We start from the raw sequence: 27,568 nt of genomic DNA, 5'->3' as shown, positions 1-27,568 counted from the left end.
ACATCTCCATCTTCTATTTTCTTCAAGAACGTAGATACTGTGCCACTATTTTGTATTTTTCCCTGCAAAGTAACCAAGAATTGTTACAGAGATTTGGTCCGTGATCTGAATTCCTATGTGAAATTATACACGCATTGATTTAGAAAAACACTTGAAGAGCACATGGTCAACAGCAGGTTTGTGTTCAGTGATGTCCCACACCAGACTGCTGCAAAAATGTCTTCTCCTCTGAAATGTGTAGGTTGCTGTGTCATTTGTAAAACCTCCCCTAGAACAGTTAATTCCCAGGAACACCTGGAAGGGTTCTCCACATGGCTGAAATTGAAACCCATGGCATAAACAGTGATGGAAACATTCGTGTGACCCTCCCTTGAGTAGCAAAATTGCTGAGCATAGCATATCCCTGAAGCACATGGGGCCTCTCTTATTTTAAACTGTAACCATGAAATAGGAAAAAAGCCCAGTGAACCAAAAGCTTCTGCCTTTTTATTTTTGTTCTTAACATGTAGAAATAGAAGCACCTGCTGCCTGCTGGGCTCATTAAATGTCTTTTTATTTTCATAAATCACCAGGTAGAATTTGAATTATTTACTCGGTAAACTCGAGGCTACATTAATTTCCATTCTCCAATTTTTTGTAACCAATTTTTTGCACATTAGCTTTGGAGCTGTTTCCCACCCACCTTTTGTTCAGTGCCCACCTTGGCTTCCCAAGCAGGGTCCCTCCCCTTGGTGACTGCAGGGGTTTCGTGAACTTCAAAAGCAGCCTGAAATGTCAGCCACACGCAGCCTTTCTGCAGCCGCTAAATTATGGATCAGAATACAGCAGATCAAACAGTTCAGAATTATTCACTTGTGGGTCTTTGCTTGGTAAAGCAATAAAAATCTCTGCATTTCTTCTTTGGTAATATGTGGGGTGGTTGTTTTACATGCTCGAGAGTAATGTTATCAGGGGTATGGGGGTGTGTATGTAATTTTTTTTTTTTTAAGCGAGGCACTTCAATCAAAGCTTCATTCTACTGTAAACCCAATTAGCTTCAGTCTGCCAAGTCAGCTTGACTGTCTGCAAGAATGTATGTAAGGCTATGAATAATTGCTAAAGTCAAGTTTTCTTTCTATCTAAGAAATGCCATGAGGCTTTTGTTACCACTAGATAAACCCTCTGCACTTGTCTCTGAGGTTCCAGCTGACGACACCCGTTCAAAAATCATAAATGTGTTTGAATAGTATTCTGTGTGTCAAGAGGCTCAGTAAAAAGCAAGTGCTTGCTTTGCTTTGGAGCAGAAGGTTGCTGAACCCAGATCCAGGGCTCCTCCAAACACTCGGATTTTGCCATTAGCTTTAGTGGGAGGAGGACTGAGAATTTACATAGCTTTATTGCATGTGGCTGCAGAATAAGCCCATTACTGTAGGAAAACAGTAGCAGGGCTGTCCCCTGTGTTATACAAGAGGAAAGGTTGGAAAATTAAACGCTCCAACAATACGTGTGGAAAATGGGTCACCTACTTTGTGCGAGGAAGCGCACAGGATGCTCTCGCTGTATTTTAATATGCCGCATGCTGGTTTCTAGCAGTTTGGACGTGGTTGCACAGCCGGGTCGGTATCATGTGAGACTATCGGGCTGTGCTGGTGTATGGGGTGCTGGTTAATCGACACCCCTGGCTGGGGGGGACAGCCAGCGGGCTGGGTGGTTAGGGATGATATCGGAGGTGTCTATGGGACTCGGCTGCTCAACCCACCCAAACCCACGTGGAGAGGGAGCTGTTGGCATCACCTGCTGTGAATTGCTTCCAGGGTTCCTCCCCATCGCTAAGGTATGTGCTGTGGATCCTCTTGCTTTTGGCCAGCTGGTGAATAGAGGATGTATTTCCTAAGATAAGAAGGGTTGGCCATGTTGATATATTCAGTTCGTTTAAAGAGAACATGGCTTCCCCATCTGCAATGGGTTCCCCCTTAAATATTTACTTGCCTTTCCACTGTGCATGCATAATATCCCTATTTTTCCCTCTCCATCTATAGGCCACCTAAAAAGTTGTCAGATGGTGGCAAGTCATCCATCTAACTTGAGTTGAGGGTCCCCTTCTCATTTTTGAAATTGGACCGTGATTTCTGTTCACGTCCCTCAAGGATGGTCATATTCCAATGACATCTTGAAGACTCTCCAACTGTTTTCTTTCCAAAAAAATTATCGTTTAATTTATTTTCCTTCAAGTCTAAGGTTCAGAAAGTGATATAATACTCCATGTGATGGCCATTGGTGGTGAGCTGTGTGACAAGATGTCGATGCTTCAGGGAAAAGGTTGCAAGATTTGAAGATGTTCAGATTTGTATTACTTAAGTGTTAACTGATGTGTATTTACACTGACACACACATACAGGCAGCATTTTTTTCCAGATATGGCATTATATAAAGCATCACAACATTATTCCATTTGTCTTTTGTGATGTCTGCCAAAAGTGATATGCTTGCACTAAGACTGAAAAACTTAGATATGAAAATATTTCCAATTTTACAGGGGAAGATACGATTTTGACTAATTTTGTTACAGCAGGTACGTAAGTGGATGCCTGTCTTGACAACTATGAACTAAGTTGCACAAAGTAGGAGTGACAGTGTGATTCCCAGCAGCAGAAGTCAGTGCCACACTGGTTTGTCACAGCTCCAGCTTCCCTTTTCCTACATGAATAACGGTGGTGTCTGTTATCCCCCGTACACAGTGATCTGTCAACAACTACTTTCTCAATTACTTCTAGTGTGTATGTGGGGGTGGCACGCAGGAGCAGGTGATACCTGATAATAGTACATTATCAAGAGGTGAAGGTTTCATTTTCTTCAAATAGAAACCATGTCTGAATAGCTGCAAGACTCCCAGACACTGTGAAATCTAGAGGGAAATTTTAGTCTTAGCTCTTTCTGTGCGATTATCTAAAAAACACACACACGTCCCTTTTCTTTTGAAAAATGTATTGACAGACCGATGACTACTGCTCCTATATCTGGGTGTGAACAACAATATAGAGCCCAAGAAGGCTGGGTGGTCCTCTAGTGGCTCTTCCAAGCAGCGTAAAGCACCATGTAATATATAGGAATAGGGGGGCAGCCCTCAAAAATAGCCGTGAGAGGAGTTTCAGTCGATGGAGGACTGGTCCCAGGCAGCTCTTGCTCAGTAGTTGTTTGTTGCTGCTAGGGAATTAAAACCACAGGTTAATGTGATGAGCAGTAATTCAACATCATGATTCAGTTGGATCCTGCCAGTACTTGAGGACATGACCACAGCAATGTTTGCGCTGTCAGTCCTTGGATCCTCACTTCTTGCCAGGCAGACCTCATCACTTCGTTTTTGCCTGGAGGCTCTTCAGAGCACCCGCTGTTCATCTTGGTCCTTGGTTCTGGTGGCATCCAAGTAAGTGTGATTTATCTGGAAAGAAATAGTAGATGTATTAAACTTGGTAGTTACTACGTATTGAGAAAAGCCATTGTTACGTGAGGGGTTTCTTTGGTTTGGTGTGGATGCAAGTTATTTTAACTAAAAGAGGAGGAACGTCAGCCTCCCCTCACGAGCTACCAAGAGCAGCAAAAATTGTCAAAGGGCTATGTTGGGGGGTACAGAAAAATGGTCATGCTGCTTCTTCCCTATTTTATTAGTAACCATTTTGGTAAGTTCATTACCCAAGGACGTTATCACAAACTGTGTTTTGTCCTGTCTGATTATGCTGTTGACTAAAATGTCAATGATAGTGCATAAAACACAGCTGAGAAATCAGGGATAATTTCAGTAGCTATTAATGAACTACAGCCTTGCTTAGCTGATATAGAGTCTTCAGAGAAAGGAAAGCTAAAGAGATTTTGTCTTTTTCAGTCTTTATACTCCCAGTAATGCTACTGTTATTGATTAGGCGCAAGAGAAGTTTTACTCCCATTTATTTTAATTTCTGGCTGATTACAGAGTCTGTGTGCAAACTCCGTGCATCTCAGCTGAGATGCTCAGGGCATGCATCCAGGGAAGCTGACGGGAGCCCGGCCAGGGCTGGCTCTTCAGAGCTGCGGGAAGAGCTGCACAGAGGCAGCCTGTAGCAGCGCACAGCCGTGGGTCGTACTGCGCTGCGAAACCCAGGAGCGCAGCTCCAGCTCCTTTGGCATTTTCTTGGGGCCTTTTACTTATTTCCTGTTTACATGTTGCTGCTTAGGTTGAGGTTTTATAACTTTTTGCTATTAAAAAGATACCAGGAGCCTAACTCAAGTTGGATGTTGTGGCGGGAATGGGTGGGATGCACATCTCGGCAGAATTCAGCATGCGTATCTCAGCGTTTTGTAACTAAAGGGAGCTGTGGAATGGAAGAACATGTGGAAGCTATTTCAGAAGATTTATATATACATATATATCTATATGGTGCTTTAAATGCAATTAGGGAGATTCAGCTAAAGGTTTTACATTAGCTCATTAAAGCATAGCAGCTGTAACTGATCCTCCCGGCAATGAACTGCAGTTTGCTAAATGAGGAGAGGCCGCATAGTTGCCCTGCTCCTGGCCATGTCTCGGGGCTGGAGTATTCTGGGAGGGGGTAGCAGACAGGCTCCTGCAAGGAATCCCAGAAATTTTCTCAGATGGATTTAGCAACACGATATTAGATATAATCAATATATAGAATATTGTTGTTGTTTCTAGTCCAACAAACGACTCAAGCAGAGGGAGCACAGCACATGCGGCCATAGATTTGTGCACAGGAATTCTGGCAACTGGACTGACAATTGTAGCCAAAGAATAAAGTGTGGTTTTTTCACTTCCTTTGAATGTCCAAGCATGTGCTGTAACTTTTGGATTCGTTAGAAGTGATATGGAGGTACTCTGCGGTATGCCAAACCTCCATGTGCCGCTCCAGGCTTTGTCTGCAGCATCCATGGTCCTCTTGGGAAGCAGAACTTACGTGGCCCAGAGGCTCCGTGCATCCTTGGCATAGACTGTCTCAGGAGAGGGTATTTCAAGGACCCAAAAGGGTACGCTGTGGTTTTACCTGCGGGACCATCTCACTTTTGCTCTTCTGATTTTTCTCCCCATCTCACCGGGGCGGGGAGTGAGCGACCGGCTGTGTGGGGCTGAGTTGCCGGCTGGGGTTAAACCGCGACACACCACATGAATGGAAACAACGGGACAGCTTGGAGCTCCTGGAGAGTCCTTGGGACTGTGGCAGTGGTACCAGGGCAGTTAGACAGGGCAGCTGGTTCTGCAGGAGCCCTGAGCCATGGGAAGCCAAATTCACCAGATCTGCGGCAAAAGCCCGCGGGAGTGCTTCAGCTCGGGCAGTGACCTGGCCCTGCCAGTCCTCAGGACTGTCCAAGTGGAACAGACACGCTTTGGCCGCTCGTCACTTTTGATGGCTCAGCTCTGCTCGGCTGCAGTGTAGAGCCAATTAATTTTATGAATCCTATTTGTAGCTCATGTTCCTCCTTACATAATCCTCATTTGTTTCAAATGAGCAGAGAGTGTGCCCCTGAGATTCTAAACATACCTCTTTATTAAAGTTTAAACAGAAATTGTTACCTACAGAAGCTAAACTTAGCACTAATATATGAAATGAGATGAAGAGAATCCTTTTAAATCTCCTACCGGGTGTTAGATAACACAACACTGTAAAGAGAGGGGGAGAAGGCAACTGCATAGTGTTACGAACATCAGCATTAATGATCTATTGTATTTATTTCTCTAGTAAGCAGAAGTAGATTAAAAACAAAAATGCAGAAGTTAATTGGGTGATTGCACAGCAATCGGTCTTTGCTTTTGTTCTCCGCTCCCTGTGAAGCCATGTGCTGCCGGAGCGACAGCTGTGAATAACAGCACGCAGCTGGGGCAGCGTCTTTCTTTACCGGCGGCATCAAACGCAGGGAACAAAAACAATTTTAATGAAGCCTTGTCCCATTAAAATCTCGGGGAGCGAGCAGCCCGCAGTGGCCAGGCTGGAGCGGTCCTGCCAATTCCCTCCCACCACCCCGCCGGGGATGCGATCCCAGCCCAACGGGCCTGTCGTCTCCTCACTGGCCTCCCTCGGTCCTCAGGAGGGGTTTGGAGAGTGTTTCCAGAGCAGTTTTATAGCTGGTAAAAGGCAATGGGAAATCACGTGTTATCGCCGCTCTGCCGCGCGATGCGAGGCGTCTCAATGCTGCTGAGGTTGCTGGATGCCCGAGCGGGGACATCGGTCCCACCTGCCAGCTCCGAGATTCCTTTCACAGGCTTGTGGTTCATCTTCCAAGGACATTCCCGTACAAGCCAGCACGTGAGAGAAACCAGGTTGTTTAAGGTATTGAAGATTTTAACGAGCCAAACTGAAAAAGGTTCAGCTTTTCTAATAAGCATGTAGTTAAAGAGCACAAAGAGGAGAGAAAGGCAGCAGCCGCTTCACAGTTCAGGAAACACCAGCTTCCATTGCCGTCGTGACCATGGCACACCTCTCCGAAATCAATGAAAGTCAATTCTGCCTCAGAGTGATAGATTGCTTTGAGATCTCAGTAGAAATTTTCTCCAAATTGCGAATTGGATGAGGGTCTTACAAATTATGAAAGCCCTAGATTCAATGCACGTTAATTTTCTAGCGTATTTTCTATGCCATTGTGGGATCAATAAACAGAAATGAAGAAGATCAGAGGTTGTCTGTGGGCTCTGCAGTGGAGCTTCTGCGCTGGGAGAAGCAGAGCTGGGAAGAACCGGTGGCGGGGGGGAGCTGGGACTGCCCCCAGGCACAGATCTGGGGGAAGGGAATTTCTTTTAGGAGTTTTTTAATATCTACTTTAGCAAGGTATTTTCTACCCTTTCTCTAGTCCAATTTAAAGCTGGCTGTATGTGTGTAGAAGGCAAATTCCCTACTACCACAAGCAGCTCTCCCTGCAAAAATTGTTAAGGCGAATTAAGTTGCAGGAGTATATACGAGAGAAGATTTGCTTTTCCTCTAAGGAGTACTAGGATATTTGTCAATTCCTCTCCATTAGAAACCTAACACATACAGAGGTAGAGATGAAAAGTGAAAAACCCATGAAGATCAGATGAAAGGATGGAAATTATCATTCAGGTAACCCAGCTACCTTACCACTGTCACCATGGAGATCCCCGATTATCTTCTGCTCTTTGCATGCAAAGTGCTGAGAAACACTGGTTTCATAATTGGCATCATATTTCTCTGGGTATATTAAGCTCGCCTGTGGAATAATGCTCATCAGGTCCTGAATGGTTTCAGATGACTAGCAGTAATATATTGAATCAGATGATTCGATATTATGATTTTCAATCCAGGGATTATTCGATGTGTTTCCATGCACAGTGTGCAAGCGTGGAGATGACTGTAAGTGTGCTGGGGGTGAGGTTCAGGCATTCTGGGGTTTGTGGCTACCAAGAAGAAAACTGGTTTTGATCGATGAATAAAGTAGCATAACATTCTGCTGCGGCTTGCTCTACATTCCTTGTATTTTCAGATTTCTGTACTCCAACTCTGATCTTCCTGGATTTCTGACTTGGAAAATACCTTTGCAGTGCAGTACCTGCTCAGAAGGTGTGTGGACCCAGCCTCAACTTCTTTTCTTTCTTTTTTTTTTTTTTTTTTCTGGTAGGTCAATACATGTGGGCCTAAACAATTTTTTTTTTTACACAATACAATTAGACTTAGCTTTTTAGTTTCTCTTTATAATCTGCCTTCAATGCACTAAGCTGTGTTCAATGGGTTCAGCTGATGCATTTCCTCCTTTTCCCATCGAGCATGTTCCAGGGTTGACAGCAGAGAGGTGTTACATTTGTGACTGTAGCTTTAAATGAAATAAAAATTTGTCTTTCATCCTCTTGTCTCCCTAAAACAATTTGGTCCTACTGTAATTATTAGCATTCTCATTAAGAACAGTTTAGCTGAAAATAAAGACACAAAGACGCAGTGACTTCATCAAAGCAACGCAAATCCAGATAAAGCTAGGTTTCTAATTCGACTTCTATGCTTTGAAATAAATCCTCAGAGCATCAATTACTGTATCTGTTGTAAAGCAATTACTATCAGCCTCCATTGCTCTCCTTTACACATTTTAATTTAATTATTATTTTTGCTTCAGAAAATAGGGTAAGGAATTTTACAGTTCCTCAAGAAGAAATAAAGCAGACAACAACAAAAAATTTCTGTAAAAGCAGAAATTGCTTTCTTTCGTAATCAGGTTGATTAGACTCATGTATAATCATACACAGCAGGTGGGAAGATTAACATTTCACTAATTCCTAGTGGTCATTACTGCAAGGAAATTTAATCGGCAGAGTTCACAAGGATTGGAGCTGCATGCTGGTAAAGCTCATTTAAAAGGCAGGGCAAGAACAACACAACTTTATATTCTGACATCCAGTTCTACTCAAAACTATTTTGGCCTGCAGGCAATGCGCATACACCCAGCATCTTCTACTTAATTGAAAAATAGATTTGTATTGATCATGACCACTTAACAAGCACATTCAGAACCCGTTCCTGTTCTCAGTTACTTTGGTGGGGAATACGGGCAGACCCTCAGTGGGTTAAGCTGGTTGATAAGATAGATATTTTTACAGTAAATGTATTTTTTTCTGTGTGGGGGCTGTATTAGTACACAGCACTAATAGATTCAGTTCTCATATTTGGATCAATTCAGAATAATTCTGCTGAAGTTGAACAAGTTTTTCATCTTTTATATAAAACCAAAGTGTGACATAATTATCATGGTCAGATTCCACTTCACTAACCAGGATGTGGGCTTTTTTTAATTCCAAACTCCAAAATAAAATGCCCAGCAACTTGGGATGTGAAAGTTATGGTCATCCGTTACTCCTGCGCCTACATCTCTAATCTCTGGACTCCTTACCTCTAGTTTCTACCAGCAGGAGACTTTCAATCGGCATTCAGTGGTACAGCTCAGGGTGGTCTGTGACTAAGCTGGAAATGCTTGAAGGAATATTGGGTGGGTAAGTAGGGATGACTACTCTGCATTTTTACTTGCATGGGGTCTAGCTGAGATTTAGCTATGTTTTCTGTCTCCCGTGAGCAAGAGCAAAGGGAGATGAAAGAGCAAGAAAGGAAGACAGTGATAAGTCTAAAGTTAACAGCATTACTGACCGGGAGATGGAAGCAGACCCCGAGTTTAGCAGGGTAAGCAGCACGCTCTTCCTCCTTCACCTGGGACCGATTCCCTTGTGCTGCATCACCTGGGAGATCCCAACGGTATAAACACATCAGGACTTCAGAGTAGAAAGACGGGGAAGAAAAGTTTAAACTGGGCATGTTGTGCTCCCTATACTTGGACAAATCATAATGAGACATGGCCCTACCATCACAGAACAAGCAGTCCATGGCCAAGTGCCTCGCTTTTTAACGTTGTCACTAGTTGAAGTTGCTTTGAAGACATCTCCTTAAAAAAGCATCTCATCCCATTCATACCCACTGAAAAGCCGTCTCGCCATTCCTGTGCTGCTGTGGACCAAGGAGGTCTTGGGGACAAGAGGTAAGGTGTCACCGCGGGGCAGAGCTGGCTCGGCTCGATGGTTGTCCCTCCGGCGGGAGCCCGTCCTGCTGGTCTGCACGGAAGGGTTTCCTCTGGTCCCCCTCTAAATAGCAGACTGCAGCCACTCTCCTGTTCACTTAGCTGCGATCATTAGGCTCATTTTCTTACCTAATGGGTTAAGGGCAAAAATACACTCCTTTGAGCTATGCAGTTAAAAGTGTAGTTGAGCTATATTGTTAAAAAAACTATAAAAAACGACCAGATGGCAGAGTCGCTGGATTTGGCTGGGTTAGAACAGGATATTATTCCAACACAGGTAACAACATATGCCTCCGAATAAAACAAGTGACCACTGAGCATATGTTTTATTGAACATCAGAGATCTTCACTGTGATAATTATGATGATATTACAATGATATAACACTGGTATCCTTTATCCACAGAAAGCTTCGGTGAGTCTGAGCCCCGGGGGGACTGGTGATATTTTCTTGTCCCTTGCAGGCCTGTGAACTCGCATGAAAATGTGGCTGAGGCTCAAACCTCTGGCCCAGCATTGCTGATCTGCCAGTGTTATGCTAAGCTCAGGATTACTGAAGTTGTAATGGTGGGTAAACATAATCAGAATAAACTCCTGCTATTGCAAGAGTTACTTCCACTTGAGTTTCAAACTCTGGGTGCAGAATAACCACCACAAAATATGTAGCATGAATCAAAGCAAGTTAAGTGCAGCTAAACTGGCTTAATAGTGGTGTAGATGATGGTTTAAAAATCAGGAACAGCTAAAAATATGACTGCACTGATGTTAATGCTATATTAGCCTGATAAAGAGACTGATTTTTGTAAGTCAGTCTTCAATCAGTGTCTATCTCAACCCTTGAATGCAGCCTACTCTGCGAAAAGATACCATATGAACTTAGCATTCTGGTTTAATCATGGCTGAAATATGAAGTAATACATTCAAATAATTGGGTGTATGCACAGTACTTAGTCCTCACTGCCACTCATAGTTTGAAAATGTTGTTGGGATTTAAGTAATGGAGTCGCTGAGCAGAGCTGGAGGGTTTGCCCCTGCGAGGTACCAGGTAAGCCCCTGAGGGAGAATTTACATCCCACGTAAAATTAGGTAGCTTGCACCCGTGATGGTGGCTCGGGGGTGAAACGGTGGGGTGACCCGCCTGGACTAACGGGTCCCCTGACCTACCGCAGGGGGATGGTTCCCTCGGTCCTGCCCGCCACAGTGTGGCATCCAGGCTCGGTGCCCAAAGTTAGGCATGTCCCATCTTTGGGTTAAAAAAGATGGACAGGAGCCTTGCAGAGCTCCAGGAGAATGCAAGGGAAGAGCAAACAGGAAGACGTCAAGGGACTGTTACTAGCAAAGATAACAAAATTAACGAGTAAACTAGGAGGCAAGTTAGAACATCAATATGCACAGTAATAAGTGACAATGAATCACCAGGGATCTGTTGCTTTAATGATGCTGTTGTAAAAATGATGGCCCTGAGCTATTTCAGAACATATACTGAATTTTGGCTGATGCTTATCAGTTTATATGCAAGAAAATTTATAGCATGCAACCTAAATGAAACAGTCCTTTGGACAAGAAGAAATGGATTGCAGGTGCAAACAAGCATGAAATGAAAATCTACTAATGAGTTTCCATTAGCAGCTAAATACCTAATCGAATAATTTTTAGCCAACATAGAACAATGAGAAAATCAATTTATTCCTTATAAGTACTACTATATGGATTGATGCTCTAGTACATCTAAAGCTGGTTTTGTTAAATGAAAGCCAAGCTTCAGATTCAGTTAAAGCTCAGCTAATAGCAGCAGAACGTGGGTTTGCTTTTACTGAATATGAATGGAATATATTTCTTTGGAAACCCTAAATACCATAAGGTAAAAGGAGGTATTAGTTAATATGCAGTATTCCCATCTGAAAGCTAGAGACTAAAATATTTCAGAAAGATGGACTAGCACTGGCACATCTGAATTTACTTACAAATATCCATTAATGAAGTAAGCATTGTTCTTCATCTGCTCTTGAAGCAATGGTATCCTCAGTTTCCCTTCTTTTTGCCTTAAACAGCCTCTAACCTGAGTTTTGGTTGCATGGTGTTTTCACAACTTATTCAACTACAGTAAATATTTCTCCTTCACCTACGGAGACCTTGATTTCAAGGCTCTCACAGCCCTATACATAAACAAAATAGGTTTGAAGAGCTGGTTTGAAAGTGTTAGTGAGGAGTCTGCAGCAGAAGACACACATTGGTGTTAAAGAGGCACCACGCGTGAGAACGGCAAAACTGTGTCTTTTTGCAGTTACTGCATGTGAATGAAATTTATACTGACAAACTGGCTAATATGTACGGCACAAATCATCTGATGTTTCTTCCAGGCCAGATTCTTCACCTTTACTTCCAGCAAGGTATGTTCCCCATGGACTTCACGGGGTTACTCGTGGAGGAAACGCCGTTCCACAAAGCGGAGCTCAGCTGGGCATGGTTTGGCCTCCACCATCCGGTGGTTTTAATTATGGAGAGGTAGGTGGGTTTCTGCTGCATCCCCTTGGAAGGACAACTCCATGAGCTAAAAGCACTCCGTACTTTTCAGGGCAAAATGCTGAAATCAAGAGGAAATTGAAACGGGATAGGCTTGGAGACTGACATTAATTGCAACATTTTAAGGCTCAATAGCTTATGAGTCAATGTATGCGTAATATTTACCAAACCAGAAGTCAAAGGAAATAATAACAATAGAGAAAGAGAAAACCAAACACTTTTTAGCACCTTTTTTCAAGGAAGAATTTGTTGTGATAGCTCAGCCTTACTGAGTTTTTAAACACTGATTGATATGATGGGGATCCTAGATCAGAAGCAGTTACTTGATTGGGACAGATTTCAGTGGGCAGTATTTCTCAGTGGATCTTATATGTGGAAGTTGAAGCTTATAGTAAGCTGAAAAACAAATGGACTTGCTTGGACACATAATGCTTCTGGACAAGCTTTCAATAAATGCATGCCTGCATATAAATCTCCTATTTTAGTGTGACAAATACATCCCCTCGTAACAGAAACTTCCGCAGACTTTGACTGGAAATGTTCCGGCTGGGGGCAGTCCAAATGAGGAAGAGGCTGGAGCACAATCAAGCTAATCATCACATTAAACATCTCGTGTTCGGTGACCAGCTCTTGCACCCTGACAGCACCTTGCTCTGCAAACGGCTGTGTTGAATTCGGTGGAGTGACAGCTCGTATTCACATAGCACTTTGCATTTGACGGGATCCCTAAAGGATTTGCAAATTTGTCAAACTGAAATATAGTCCATTCACTACTGAAGTCAGCTTCCTCCAGCGTGGAAAGCACATAACTCTGCAAGACAACTGTGTAGAGCAGGGAGTGATGAACAACGCGCTATGGAACCTCTGAAGGGGAATTAGGGCAGGTGCAGTGCAATGATCTAACTTGACATTTGGTAGGAATGTGGGAGTTTTTACAAGCCAATTTCTGAAAAATACTATGTGGCATCTCTTGTGTATTCAGAATTTCAGGTGGGGGTTTCTTCTGAAAGCAGAGCCTCTATCTAGCTTTAGGCACCTGTCAGATCCGCGGGCTGTAAGGCAGCGGGAAAAAAAATCTCCTTTGACCCCAAAAAAGATGTATGAGAAGTGAATAAATGCTATGTTTCCAATATTAGAAGAAGTTACTGCCTTTAATCTTGATCATACCGCTGCCGCAGAGTATGGCTTCATCAGAAAACGGTGACGGTAGTGAGAACGTGGGGTCTCCCAGCGGGCTGCTGCCTGCGGCCGCGTGTCTTCCACATTATCCTTATCTTCGGGTTGCCACTGCAGCCCCCTTTGCCCACGTACAGGTGGACATAGAGGTAATTCTCAAATCCATGGAGACTGCCGTTCTCAGGCTCACACGCAGGATATTTCCTACTGAATTACTCTAACTTACGGCAGAGCAAATGCCTGATAGAAAAGCGTCAGGAAAGACATCTTTTTTTATGTTCTTTACCAGATATTATTGTAGCAATGATGGCTTTCAGGGAACTGGAGATGGCTCTGTCGGAGGCGGTAATGGCCCTTCCGAGCTGTTGATTACCTCCACCTTGTGCCGTTTCACCATATTTGATAAAGACATCTCTGTTCTCTGAAAGCCATCGGTGATTCGGTGATAATACAAAAATCACACTGGATTCCAAGTGCTTTCTCTGGCATCCTGTGTTTAAAACGGGATGTCCCTGTGGCATAGAGTGAGATGATTTCTTTACAAAGTTGCAATATAAACCACACTTTAAATACCGTGTTTTCATGAGAACCTGTTTATATCTGTGAACTTTAAACCAAAGTGCCACGTATATTATTGGACGCTATCTGTATATGGCTGAAATTTCTGAGGCTTGTTTGACTCCATTTGTCTGAGAAAATGTCTGCATTTTGGACCCAGTCTCAAGGCAGTTTCCCCTTGACTCCAGCTGGCATTGTATCAAACCTTAGTGTGCTCTACAGCAGGCAAACGAAAAAACAAAGTATTTCTTTGACTTTTTCCTCAAAACTCTGAATGCTGGGGTAATTTGGAGATGCTCACAAGGTCTCCCCAAATGCACCTGCATGGATGCTATGTGCAGATAAGTGATGTCAGGCAAGAAACCAGGAACATAAGAAAGCAAAAATATTAGTTAGTTCCCAAGTAAGTTTTGTCAAAGCATTAGAAATGTCTACACAGCCTATCTAGCTCTACCTTGGAGACCCTGCTAAAGCATATCTTCCTTCCCATCTTCCTCTAAAACTCTAAATGAGAAACAAATAAATTTTTCGTAACCTTATATAGCCACTGCCATAACCCTATGTATCAGCCAGCATCCTTTATCTCTCACCGGCTGGAAATCTCTCATTTTCATTGCCCTGAATCACCAGATGCATTCATCAAACATGACAAATGCCTCCAAAACACTAAATCACACCACTCGATTTCAATGGGCTACATAATCATTGTCATACCAACAATAAATTTGAAAATATCTGTGTTCCAGACTCAAATACCTACAGCTCCTACCACAGCTGAGAAACTGCAGGGGAAAAACTGAATCCTAAATTAAGTTTAAGAGTTTTTCAGTCCCTCAAAAATTTGATAAACTCATGAATTTTTGTGAGGCTTTCTGATTTATTTTTAGAAAAAAGTATTTTTTTCTACCCACAGGAATGATTCATGGAGTAAGAGATGTTTTCCAAGGTTATATCTTAGCAAGTACAAAAATGTAGAAGGTAAAAACTATTTACTGCTCTCCTGGGGAGTTGCCAGTTCTGTGGCCCTGCCCATGCATTGCTCCCTGATGCTCCCGTATCCCAGAGGACCCGCACCTGCCCGAGGATGGCATTGTAAGGGGTTGGCAATGCCTTTACAGCTTCCAGGGGGAGAGAAATGCAGCTGAGCATCCTCCTCCTTGCTCTGTGTGACAGGACCCTGCACCCGAAAGGCAATGGCAGGAAAACGCTGAAGTCATCGCAGGTCAAACTTTTGGTATCGCTTAAAAAAAAGGAGAAGTTGGGCTATGGACGCATGAGCAAGTTGCCCTAAGGATCCCATATATCAACTGACCTGTGAGAACGATATCCTTTCTGCAGTGAAAGCCCGGCAATGCAAGGTAACTTGATAACCTTAATTAAAGAGATTCTCATTCTCTTTCTTTGGAGTTGGTTGAGGCTAGCAAAGCAGTACTACCTCAGATAACCTTATTTTATCCAGGAGCACACACAGGCAGATTATAGCCCACTATACAGTGAATTCTTTTTACTTCCACGGAGCCAGTACTCCATGGTCAGAGTTTAAACAGATGTTTTAAAATTAGTTCAGTAGAAGATGCATGAATGTAAACATTTCATTTTCAGTGTTTATAACCCAAATTCAAAAGCCTTGTGTTTGTATGTAGGATTGCAACATGGATATGTAGGAAGTCTTTGTTTTCAGTCCATACATGAACCTTGATTTTTTAAAAGTATATTTGTATACATGTACATGCTTACACAAAGACATTGTCTCAAAAGCAAGTATACCATTTGCTGCTATGCAGTCATACAGCATTTTCTTAGATCTCTGCTGAGTGCTATTTACTGCATTTTTCATTTTAAGTCAGGTCAAAAAGGAGACTTGCCTGGGATTTTTCACTGTGTTTTTCCCACCCAGATCCCACTAAAGCTGAGTGCGTGATTTTGCTGTAAAAAAGATGCTGATTTGCAAGAATGCAAAACCTGTGCTGACATCAGTGGGAGTTGTGTATCTGGAATGATTAAAGACCAAAGCCAATGATATGACTGCATGGTATTAGCCTGGGATCTGGGAAATGAGCACTCTCTGCTCTGCAACTGTGTCTTCTTAATAAGGGGCAACTTAAGGTGACCGAAAACCCAGTCCCGCTGATCATCTGCACTGTGAACTTCTAAAGTCATCTCCCAGCAGCTGCCCAGTTTGACCTTGAAAGCTGTGATGCACGTCTAGGTAAGGGCAGGTCTGCAGTCTGTCCTCACCTCCAATCCTACGTACCCGGCGTGATGGGCTGGACTGTCCACCGGCAGCAACACCCTCGTCCTCTCCTCCGGGCTCCCAGGTCCTCGCTGCGTTGCTTCTCCTTCCACAGCTCCTCGGGTGAGCTGAGCTCCCAGGGAGACCCCCTGCAAGAAGGGCTTTCTCAGGTACTGTGGTAAGAGGGATGTATTCAATTGCTATGGCTGTAGATATCTTCCACTACTATTTTTTCCCAAACATCATCTGATTTACTCCAGTGATAAATCCAATGTTCTGTATAAACATTTATTTCCTTGACAACCTAGTTTTCCGTTAGAAAAATGCCCAAACCTGGGACCTATTATGGCAGTTGACAGGCAAAAATTCAGCTTGTGTGGACTCATGCTGTTTAGCATATATACCCCAAGAGTGAGAAAATGGCATGTGTCACAAACCCACAACCACCTTATTGTACTGCGAGAGCCACAGGGGATGCACACGGTGACAGGGAAGCCAGGTTCTTTTCAGCCCTTTTTCATATTTGGAGTGTTAACGGGGCCAAGATTAAAACATCTGAAATGTCTTTCAGTGGTAAGGACCCTCAAATTAATGATTTTTGCAGACTAATTGCCCCCCAAACAATTTTTTAACCCACTGTTTGATACAGTTTTACCTGTCAGGCTAAAGAGAGGTGTCAGAAAGCTTTTCGTTTCCACGAAAAGCAAAATGATGCAAAAAGCCAGGAGCCTGGCAGGAGAGGATTTTCCCAGCTGAGAATTACAAAAGAACACCTTCGTTTTAGAGACGAGTTCAGAGGTGAGCATGTAAACCAGCCAGGCATGGTACCATGATCAGCACAAAGCCTCGGCGCAGGCTTAGCAAGGATGTCTGCTGGCACCCTGAACATCACGGAGAAGGCTGCTTCAGGTTTCTGTTTTTAGGGCTGAGCTTTGCCTCATTTCATTATGATCGGACGTTGGGTGCTGAGGGTGTGCGGTCTCCGGTTGTGCCCAGAGAGCCAAAGAACATCCCCATAAGCCACGACCTGCAGCTGGAGCTTCAGGCGCTCTGGTAGCACAGGCGGGTTATAATTCACAAACATCCTCAGAGGCTCCTGTGCCATCAGAAAACAGGGAGGACAGGTCCAGCAGGCTCTCCCCGCTTTCTTGTTTGCTGGCCGTGGCTCAGGAGTAGAAGACGTGGACCGTATGTTGGGGGGGGACTGCTCCAGACCTGCTGGAATGCAATTACCTCCGTGGTGCTTCATCAGCAGTTTCCATATAAAGAGTATTTTGGAAGGAGCAGAAAAATGCTTTGTGCAATTAAAAATATCAAAAAGGACTTGGGATGGTAGAATGTAAATAACTAAATGACCAAATCAGCTTTCTCTTCTTGGAAGAGATCCATAACACAGATGCTGGTGGGTATATTATCTTTTGAATGGCTCTGTCCTATTCCTTCCTCAGCTGCCTGTACCTCCTGCTCTGCCGTGACACTGCTAGGCACCCTGCATTGCCACACTCGATTTCTCCAAATAATGGTCTTTCGAAGAATAATGCCCCTTTCCACAAGGTTGAGAAATGGCTGAATCAGTGAAAGCAGTGCTTGGAAGATTTCCTGGGAGGTTACTGTCTCAGGTAAGTACTGGTCAGGACCTCATCCTGTTCAGCCCATTAGAAATGCTGACACTGCAAAACCCGCTGGTGAGATTTCAGGCTGTAGTCTTTCCCGTTAAAAACACCACAAATAACCTCCCTTGCTCCAGAATGAAATATGAACCTGGAGTTTTTTTCTGATTTCCGCAAGTAAACCCATTAATGTCCGGATCCAAAGCTGCTTTCCACATCGGCAGGCATCCAACCCAGTTGCAATTTTCAAGTGAAATTGTCATTAATGTGATAGTGCATGTGAAAGACAGGGTTGTGTAGCTGTGGTTAATGAGACTGCTTTCACTTAGATGGGCCCAGAGCATTAAATCTGTATTCTGGGTATGTTTGGTCCAGAGTAGATGTGCTGTAGTCCATGTCAGGAGCTGCAAATGCAAACCTATACTATTTTCATTAAAATCAAATCGAGATCTTAACAAAGCAGCTATATTTTTGGCACCTAACTTGTTCTGTTAAAAAAAAATACTTATTTTAAAAATTAATAATGCTAATAGTCATCTAATTATGTGAAATGCTCACACTTATTGCTTTGACTTTTTCCATGGGGACGTGTCACTAAAAATAAAAGATGTTACTTTAATACTGGCCAAAGCACAATTCAAACCCAGCCACTGTTGACATGATACAGCTTTTCACCTGAGCAAAAGAGTCTATGTTGCAGGAGCTCCAAGAGCAGTTTTGTTCCTTTAAAGTAAATGATTTTTGAATCAAACCCATTGATCAGCTACTGTCATTTGTCTATTCTTTCTGTTGGTGCCAAAAGGACTCTGCTCTTTCTGCCTCTACAAAGATGCATGATCTGAGCATTCACTGAACATCCAGTTTTGCTTGAAGCTTTGTGCTTAGCGATACATAAGAGGTTGAGAAATGCTGAGAAATAGGGTATTAAGTGTAGGACACTGCATCCATCCAGTTAGGGGCACAGGAGAAACTAAGTCCGCTTGGTCTTTAACCTTGTTGAATCCTTCGGGCTGGCGTAGACCTTGCAGCTGCTGCAAGGGAGAGCTGTACCTGGGTGGGCTTTTCAACTAAACCACCCGCGTGCGAGCAGCAGCGATTGATTTGGTACCCAGTGTGTGGTACCGATGGATAAACCCTGCTTTTTCAGACATCAGTACCGGCGCCTGGCATTTGCAAAGCAGATCTCTCTAGAATCGCCTTCACGTGGTATTGGGGGGCTTTTGATCTCTTTGGGTATTGCGAGGCGTGGAACTGTGTGAGAACAAAATGTAACACAAATAAAATGATGACATGAGAGAGATGAAGGTGGTATGGGTTAAGGAGGCAGGATTTGGAGGGGGAGAAAAAAAATTTCAATTTTTCCAATGTGGCTCACCAGTCCCCTGTGTGCAGACTAATTTTAGAGATAATTGTTACATGATTTCCTGAATATAATCTATTGTTATATGTGCCCTGCAAAATAAAGCCGTGTCTAATTCTGGATAACCACAGGGGTGATTTCACAGTTACACTGAAATGAGACTAAGGACTTGTTAATGATCTTTAAAGATCACATCATTTAATTCTGTGCTGTTGGTAGTTAAACCAAACTAGTCACAAAGGGGTACGCGCTCCTTCCAGTGCAGGCAGCAGCCCCTGTAAATTCCGGCGGCAGGGAGAAAGGAAGAAGCCGCCGGTCACACATCCCACCTCGGTGCGCCAGTGTCAGCCGAGTGTTTGAGACAAGGCATGGGATAATTTGCTATTTCACTTGCATAACTAGTCCGCAACCTGGAGCAAAGGGTTTAAAGGCCAGGTCCTGCTGCTGCTGAGAGTGTTTCTGAAGTGCTAAGAGCCTCTGCCTCCCCAAACAGCGAATGTGTGACATGTTCCGAAGCAGGCGGGAATTACCAGCCAGAAAATGCTCACTCTCCAACAGGGCAATTAGGAACACTGGGAGCTGCTGGGCACTTGATGGGCTGGAGGTAAAAAAAAAACCCACTGTGGAAAAGTACCAACAGCTCAGGAGGTGATGCTGCTATTTTTCCTGCTTTCCAGTGTTTTCCTGGCTTCAGGTGTGATTCTCCACTTTAATGAAACCTTCAGGTTAGCTTATGGAGGGAGAGACAACTCACCTTAAGGAGCGAACGATAGAATCACATTTATCTGTGGTTTCCAGTAGAAAAGAAGAAGGGAGCAATCGGTTCTCCTCTCCTCTCCAAAAACAGGTCCCAGGAGCAGATTAGATGGAAATAATGTGATGAGGAGCTAAAGTTCACCCAACAAAATAAGGTAAACTATTGTCAGCTTACTGGAAATGATTAATGGATTTTGATACATTTTGTCAAATAGTTGTGAACAAAAAGGAAAGAAGATGATCAGAAAAAACAACAACTTTGAGATATGTTTCTGACTTTTTTTTTTTCAAAATGGTGCTTTCATTTCACAGTTAGCTAAAAAATGCCATCTTAGAGGCTTTAAAGGACTGTAAAACCTAACCAGGCTGGACAAAAGCTACTAAGTCACCTTGAAATAAGTTTTTCAAATGTTTAATCAATGAAACTTTTGGGGGGGGGTGGGTCAACCCCCAAATATGTTTTAATACCTTTTTCCTTTACTTGCTTTGGCTACAAAGTGAAAAAAAAAATAAATCTTATGATTTCGCAGAGACCATCAAACTGGTCCCACCTGCACCAGCAGTTCAGAATTTACCACCACCTTAACTAGCTGTATGGTGTTTAGATACAGTAAAAAGGTAAAACTCTCTTATGAGCTTTTTTTTAAATCCTGGTCCTTTTTTTTTGAAGCCTAGGAGGCACATAAAATGCAATTCTCAGCAGAAGGAGGGTAATTGGGAGAAAATGTAATAGATGGTCCACGTTTCTCTTTGAAGTTCCCATTGATCAGTGTTGCTGAGACTATTTTTCTAATCCTTGAGTCAGAAACATGAAGGAATTGTCACTTTATTCTTTGGTTGTATGTGGTTCACCTCCTAAGAAAATAGACTTTGGACTCCTGAGTAGCCTTTATTCAGGTTTTTCTTGCAAGATGGTGTAAAATGGGAAAGAATCAGGACCCCAGTTGTAGTATTTTCTTGAATACAAATTTTCCTGATGTTAACCAAGAGAGTAGTGGTTTTATGATTTCTTTTTTATGTCTGAATTTTGTGTGAGAAAACTAATTCTAATACCTTCTACTCAAAAAATGTGCTTTCAGCCAGTCAAGCATTAATTAGGAGATGATTACCCCACCTCCTTTCCACTGGAGAGGCAGCTTGTGTTGAAAACCCAAACTTTTCACAAAGGAGGAAAAACCATCTGTCCAAACGATGCTTAAGAAAGAGATTTCTTTTTTTTTATGCTCACATTAGTTGAATCGACATGTAATAACTTGTTTTCATAATGAAGCCAGTTAGTAGGACACATTTTCATGCCCCTAATTGACACAGCTATGATGGCAAACCTGCTGAAGTAGCTCTGGCCACAGCTGTTAGGAAGATCAGGGAGTTCCAGCCAGATGCTTAACCAGCACTGGGACCACGGACACAGAAAACTCTCTGGAATCGTACGTGTGCAGAAAAAACATCCTGGTGTTTAAGGTGCCACTTGTACTGAGAAAACAGTTTCTTTGCATGGTCAAGCACTGCCAGGTCTTGATCTCTTTGCGTTTTGGTATCTCAACTGAAAAACAACCTTCCTTGGCAGGAGTTTCCAAAGAGAAAATATTTAAGACTTTGAGGATCTCGTGTACACCACTGCTGGGGCCATGGAAGTACCTGATATGGGGGAAACCTGGTCACAGAGAGGGCTGCTGGCTTGGAAAAAACTTCTGATGGCCAGAAACAAAACTGGATCTATGACACAGAAGTTTTCATATTCTACTGCTCTTCCCTTGTCTCAAACAGAGCGAAATGGGCTCCCCATGCCTACTGCCCAAAGGTGAAAACACTCAAAACCAGGAGGCGTGTACTCAGGTTCCTGACTACATTTTAATAAGAAAGAGAGGGAAAAATTATGAATGAGGAAATTATGGTGATCCAGAATTCAGAATAAGAGTAATTAATAAATAGTGAGTAGAGTTGTGAAGAAAATGAATTTTTCAAGGACTCTGAAAAACATGTTTAGAGCTGCAGTCTGGAACCTGCAGGCAGAGTAACAGCAAACATCATGTATCCGCTCACATTAGATTTATCAGAAGTTTGTTAATTAGCTACTTCTAAAATACCCTTTGCAGCTGATGTCATACTAATGAAGTGGTTTGCATCTCCCACCCCTAGAAGTTCTAGGTCGCGTATAACAACCCTCCACACGCAGGGGAGAGCAGCGAAGGGCAGGGGCGAGCCCGCCTGCGCGGAGCTGCTGGGATGCTGCTCTCTGGAAGGAGTGATATTTCCACAGTTTTGTCCTGGTTTGAAGAAAAAGAAGGAAAATGGTGATTTCCTATGTGATGAGTTCTACCAAACTGTCTTCAAGTAGCAGGGGTTTTTAAGACACATATTTGTAATGCGTTGCCCTGTTGCTGCCCTGCTACATACCCCTGCTTTTGTACTTTCTTTGTGCCAAGCACACTGGTTCCCACTCAGGGACTGACTAATAATTCTTCATAACAGACTTTTGGGTGTTTTCGGTATCTATTTTTGCCCAGAAATCTCCTCCTCTTCTCCTTTTAGGAATACTATAAGATCTTTCTCCATGGTCAGACACTTCAGGACAAGCTGTGGTCATTGTGTAAGCACAGAGCACAATCCAAATGGAAATGGAAATGAAAACAATTAAATATACATGACAAGCAGGTATTTAGATGAGCCTAGATTTCTTAATGGTTCATTTCAACCTTTGAACTAAATTAAATGTTGCTTTCATCTATTTTTAAAGAAATGTCTATTTTTGGTCTGTAGATGCCCTGCTCCATCTGTTATTTAGATGTTTTTTACTTAAACTTAAATATAGCACCCATTGGCTGTGTTTGTACAAAGCACGTGTGCTTTTTATGCCACCATAGATGAGGATTCACACAAACCTATCAGCAAATGCATGGCCTAAAAGGTAGATTGACAAGCAATTACCTCCAGGTTTCTTTTGAATGTCGAGTCCTCTGTATTTGGTGGTGATTGATATTAATTACGCGGTGCTGGCACATTTTGCACCGTTGTACTTACAGGGTGGATTTTCGGACCTGCTTCTTCCAGTGCCCCTCTGCAGCTTCGCACACGGAGGCTGTAAGTCCTGCTTGGACCAAAACCAGCAGAGCTTCTCAGAGCAATCAAAGGACCCAGCATATATATGGTATATACATGGTTGAGCAGCCACGATGGGAGCCGGTCGCGGGGCTCTTGGCAGTCGCTCCCCTTGGAGCAGTCTCATTCTCACTCGGACGGTCTGAAAATCAGGGACTGGGAAACCAAAAACCTGACTTTGTTTCTGGCCCTGTGCTAATGACAGGCAATCTAAATACTCAGACATGGCACAGAAAAATCAGGGGAAAGTTGATCAAGGTTGAATGTAGAGAAAGCACATTTGGATCTTGCAGCCAGGAAAGAGAGGGAGAGGGATATTATATTTCTCTGAGCTTTCAGGTTGCCTTGCCGTCTCCGAGCAAGATGACAGCGGATGTCTTGTAAATATTTAAAGACGGAGTCTGACCCACCCCATGCGGTGCTATGCTGCGTAAAGGTAAAGACTGGCAGCAATCTTCCTATATTTAAATATGTCGATTCTGAAAATGTAGCTAAAACGGCTACTCCTGCCATGGAGGCATTGGGGTTTTTTAATCAATATGTGACAGTCTAATGCCATATAACATCTGTGTGTTATTTCTGGGATGCTGGTTAACTTCATTAGTGGAAACTGTTCAGACAAAAACGTGGCAGGGTTTTCCCAGGGATGACAAGGTGCTGTCAGCAGAGGCCAGTGTATCGCTAACATCTATTTGTTTGTCTCCTCTAACATCTATTTGTCTTTATTTTTTTCATTCTTGTGAAGCTTGCTGCATAGCAGCAAAGGTGTAACTGCTATTCTGTCCATGGTGGATAGTGACATTAAGTATTACTTTCTGGCTGGAATAGTCCCTCTGAACTGAAGAATCTGTAAGGTGTTTTTCACACATTACTTTGCAGAAATAGGAAGGCAGCTTCCTGTATGTTTTCACAGAGGATGGCATCACTTCCACCGTGCTGGGCAGCAAGGCTCAAGATGCTGGGAGAAAATGCTACAGGCATTTCTTTCTCATCTCCCTGGGCCTGTGCTGCACTACCGATGTGCAGGGCTGACAGTGAGCTTGCCTTTTCTTTCGCTCCCATCAGTGGGAAATCAGTGCTTTTTGATGCAATCCCAGTACATCGCTCTGTATTTCCTGTGCAGGGACACAAATACGCCTTTGAACTTGCATTCCTCCTTTTCCACCACCTCTCCTCATGCTGGCCATGGACCCAGACCTGCAGGAGAAGAAAGCCCTTTGCTCCTGTTGCAGGAGTGGGATTTCCACAGCTGCAAAGTTGTGTTTCCAAGGTGGCTCTGTATGTATTTTATTTTACCTGATCTGATTCTTATTACGGATTTTTTTGGTTTCTGAGAGTTCTTCACCCAAACCAGTCACCAGTAGGGGTTTAAATGATAGGAAACAAACTGAGCGGCTGGCTGGAGGAATGGGATCTCCTGGCCAACCTTGCTTTGCACGTACTGTCATGGAGCTGTGCAAGAGTAATGGAAATTGCAGCACTGCTTCCATTTCTGTTGCAGGGCAATCATGGAGGCAGGTTTCCTCAACAATCACTGCTGGCAGAAAGACCACGGGCTTGTCGTACGCTTGCAAGGACACGGGCTGCGTGACGAGGGCTGGGTTTGGTCCTTCTTGGCATTCCCAGCCCTCCTCTGCGAGCCTCGGGCTGGGGAAGGGCGGAGGTGGGAGGTGGGAGATGGGAAGACAGCGAGAGCCTGCGGATGGTGGGCTAGCGAGGGAGGTGCAACAGGGAGTGTGGGGAAGTACGAAGGGAAATAAAAAGAACAGAAAACGAGAAGAAAAAATGGGAGAAAAAAACCCCTGTAAAATGTAGCACGTGAAGAAGAGAAAGATATTTGCATATTCTTCACTCTTTAGGGTAGCTTGAGTGGATGTATATCATGGTTTTGTCTCCATTTGATATAACAGGTATTGGCGTTTGAATTCTGGTGGAATGGCTTCAGCCCCTTGCAGGTGGGATGGCTCTGCAGCCAGCTCCTGCACTCAGCAACCACGGCACAGGGCAGCCGGAGGAAAAAACTCCCATTGTAAAACCCAGTCTGGGAGACGTACGTACACTTGCAGTTTACCACGAGTACGTATTGATTAGGGCAACAATGTCATTTTGTTTTGTGCTGAACAATCCAGCGTTTGGAATTGAGACCTGTCAGGAGCCAAATGACTTAGGGGAGCAAATTGAAAAGAACAGGGCTATAAATTGCAAGGGAATTCACTTCGTGGTTAACACTCGGGCGTGCTGTGAGAAACAGGACTGTACACAAACTGCCCTGCCATGCAAATCCCAATCAATGTGCTGACAAAGTGTCCTGCTGAACCCTGGTGTCTCACTCAATATTTCTTAAAATAGACATAATTTAGGAGGCATGGGAAGGCATACATTTTCACCTTAAGTGATGCACAGATGGGAGGTACTGTGGAATTAATAAGCAGTGTATAGATGAGCTTCGTAGCAGCCTTACTGCATTTATTTCATATATATATTGCTAAACCGTTTTAAAATGGCTGTAACTGAAAAAGGACCTACTTGATATGTATAACACTATTTCCCTTCTCCAGTATGTATTCTGAAAAGTCAGTACAATATTTTTTCCTAAGTATAAATCCAGGAATTGCCAGAAAACTAGGTCAATACATTCACGCAGGAAACTAGTAACCCCCCCTCCCAGCAAGTTCACCTCACCGTGCCGGTTACAAACCCCGTGCCACAGTCAGTCACTGCGCAGCATCTCTGCTCTGCCACAGGCTCCTGTGGCTTTTCAGGAGCCCCGCATCTCTTGGTGCACTTCAGTGCTGACCAGCAAATTCTGCCCGATGGTCTTACTCAGCTCCTCAGGCATCTCGGGCTGGATTATCATCCCCTCCAACTCTCCATACGGTGTTCTCTGCAGTTGTCACCCAGCTCGGCTTCCAACCACCTCCTGCTCCTTTGTGCTTAAGCAAAAGATGGTGGTTGGAGAGATACTAAGGTTTCAAAAGGCAATGGCCAAAGCATTTTAATGTCTTATATCTTTGCTGTTTAGTCTTGGGCAATCAGAAAAATCGGGAAAAATGGGTGAACGCTCACAGAGATATTTGATGTGCAAAAGGAACTTACAAAGTATTTGGAATGGTACCAATATCGGTTGGGCTGATGGCTGTTAAAAGCAATTCTGAGCAAGGAGGAGGGTATATTGCAAAGATAAAGCAAGGTAGCTTTGGATACTGTTTGTTAGTTCAGCCATTCAGCATGGCAGCCAGTTTTTTTACAAAATTCCTGCTTGACAGCAAGCCAAGCATTGATGAAGCAGCTTCGCAGTATTATTAAATTTACAATACTAATGGGAGTGAGAGCAAAGAAAGGAACACAGTTACCAGCTTTGGGGGGGGGGGGGACTTTCAAATGCAGTAGATAACAATTTCAAGAATTATTTAGATCCCTGTAAAACCTTCTTATCCCAGATTACTCTTCCTTAAATTACAGATTATCTTTCTTACCAGTGCGACCGTGTCACATGTCAATCCAAGGGCAATTTGTCCTTTACGTGGAGGGGACCCATGAGCAGTCTGAAGCCGTAATTCGCCCTTTTGGTCAGCTCCGGGAAGCAGCCGGCTCTGCTGGAGGGCGATTCATGCTCACCGTGCTCATCAGCACTCCCCAGCCCGCTGCCATGTGTACTGGGAATTTGGTGGAGGTTTGGAGGTGGGGGTGAAAAACATGAAATATAAGGAGAAATTTGGACTGACACTTGACAACTTTCTGTTTTGTAAATTCTAGAGGAATTTAAATTGCATGATATGCTTTTACTTGCAAATGTTTCAGATTTGTTATTTTTCCCTTTTCTACATATTTTAAGCTTATAGCATTGTATAATCTTTTTTTTTTCTCTATCCTTGCAGAGGAATGAGCAGATAGCAGTCTGCGAAAGCACTCTATTTCTGACTGAAGATAAAATAATCCACAAGATGTTCATAGTTTTCATTTCCAGTTGTGCAAGAGCTGATGCTTCTGGAAAGGTGTGATCTTTAAACCTGTAGTAAACTCAGGTGTCTCTCAGCAGAGCTCTGTAGGAGCTCTGTGTTTGTTAGAGGAGCAAAATATTGGAGCTGCAAGATTGTTTTGAAATACAGTACTTTGTGGAAGAGCAACTGGAGAAAAATAAGCAGATGTTAAACTGAAAGGACTGCAATGCAATTCAGTCCTGGGCTGGTTTATGCTAAGAAAGGGCAGGAGAAGCCGAACGTTTAAGGAGGGCTGGAAGGGAATATTAGACAACAGTAGGAGATGTTTAGATAAACAATAAACAACCTGCTGAGCACAAGGATTAAGAGATCAGTGGGAGAGAGATGTAAGAAGAAATGAAGGGGAAAAAGAAGATTGTAATAAAATGCTGAGAGGATCTGGTCCTCAACTTGTGCAAACTGGATTAACTTCCTTGCAGTCAGGGATCACCAGCTCATGGGACTGTCCCCAGCTCCCAGGGCAGGTAACATGCTCATGACCAGCAAGGAGTTTCTCCAAACTGGTGGTAGAAAACACAAGTAAAATTGAAACTCGTAAATGTTATGGTGGGGAGGAAAAGAGAAGGAAACGGGCATTTTTTTCTTAATGCCAGCTGGCGCCTCCACTTTCATGGAAGAGGAGGAGGAAGAGGAGGAGGTGAAGGAGGAGGATGTGAAAGAGGAGGAGGAGGAGGCGGTTGGCTCTTCCATGGGAGAGGAGGAGGATGGAAAGTTGTTGAGGAAATGAT

General features: G+C 43.4%; 2 long non-coding RNA genes across 3 annotated transcripts; both read left to right on the top strand.

The window, feature by feature from the left end:
• Positions 1 to 250: 250 nt before the first annotated feature.
• Positions 251 to 9,429, top strand: LOC128137246 (uncharacterized). The gene is made up of 3 exons (XR_008233636.1): positions 251 to 3,403; positions 7,459 to 7,535; positions 8,857 to 9,429. It is a non-coding gene; the product is annotated as an uncharacterized LOC128137246 (long non-coding RNA).
• Position 9,430: 1 nt separating this feature from the next.
• On the top strand, positions 9,431 to 20,023 carry LOC128137245 (uncharacterized). Of its 2 annotated transcripts, XR_008233634.1 has the most exons (5): positions 9,431 to 9,486; positions 11,885 to 12,029; positions 12,560 to 12,931; positions 14,695 to 15,139; positions 15,625 to 20,023. It is a non-coding gene; the product is annotated as an uncharacterized LOC128137245 (long non-coding RNA). The 2 variants fall into 2 exon arrangements; XR_008233635.1 differs by lacking the exon at positions 12,560 to 12,931 and having other exon boundaries at positions 14,955 to 15,139; positions 15,679 to 20,023.
• The last annotated feature ends 7,545 nt before the right edge of the window (positions 20,024 to 27,568 follow it).

Source organism: Harpia harpyja, chromosome Z (assembly GCF_026419915.1).
Source record: "Harpia harpyja isolate bHarHar1 chromosome Z, bHarHar1 primary haplotype, whole genome shotgun sequence".
Classification (NCBI taxonomy): Eukaryota; Metazoa; Chordata; class Aves; order Accipitriformes; family Accipitridae; genus Harpia; species Harpia harpyja.
Note: the sequence above shows the minus strand (reverse complement) of the source record. Positions and strands in the feature narration are given on the sequence as shown.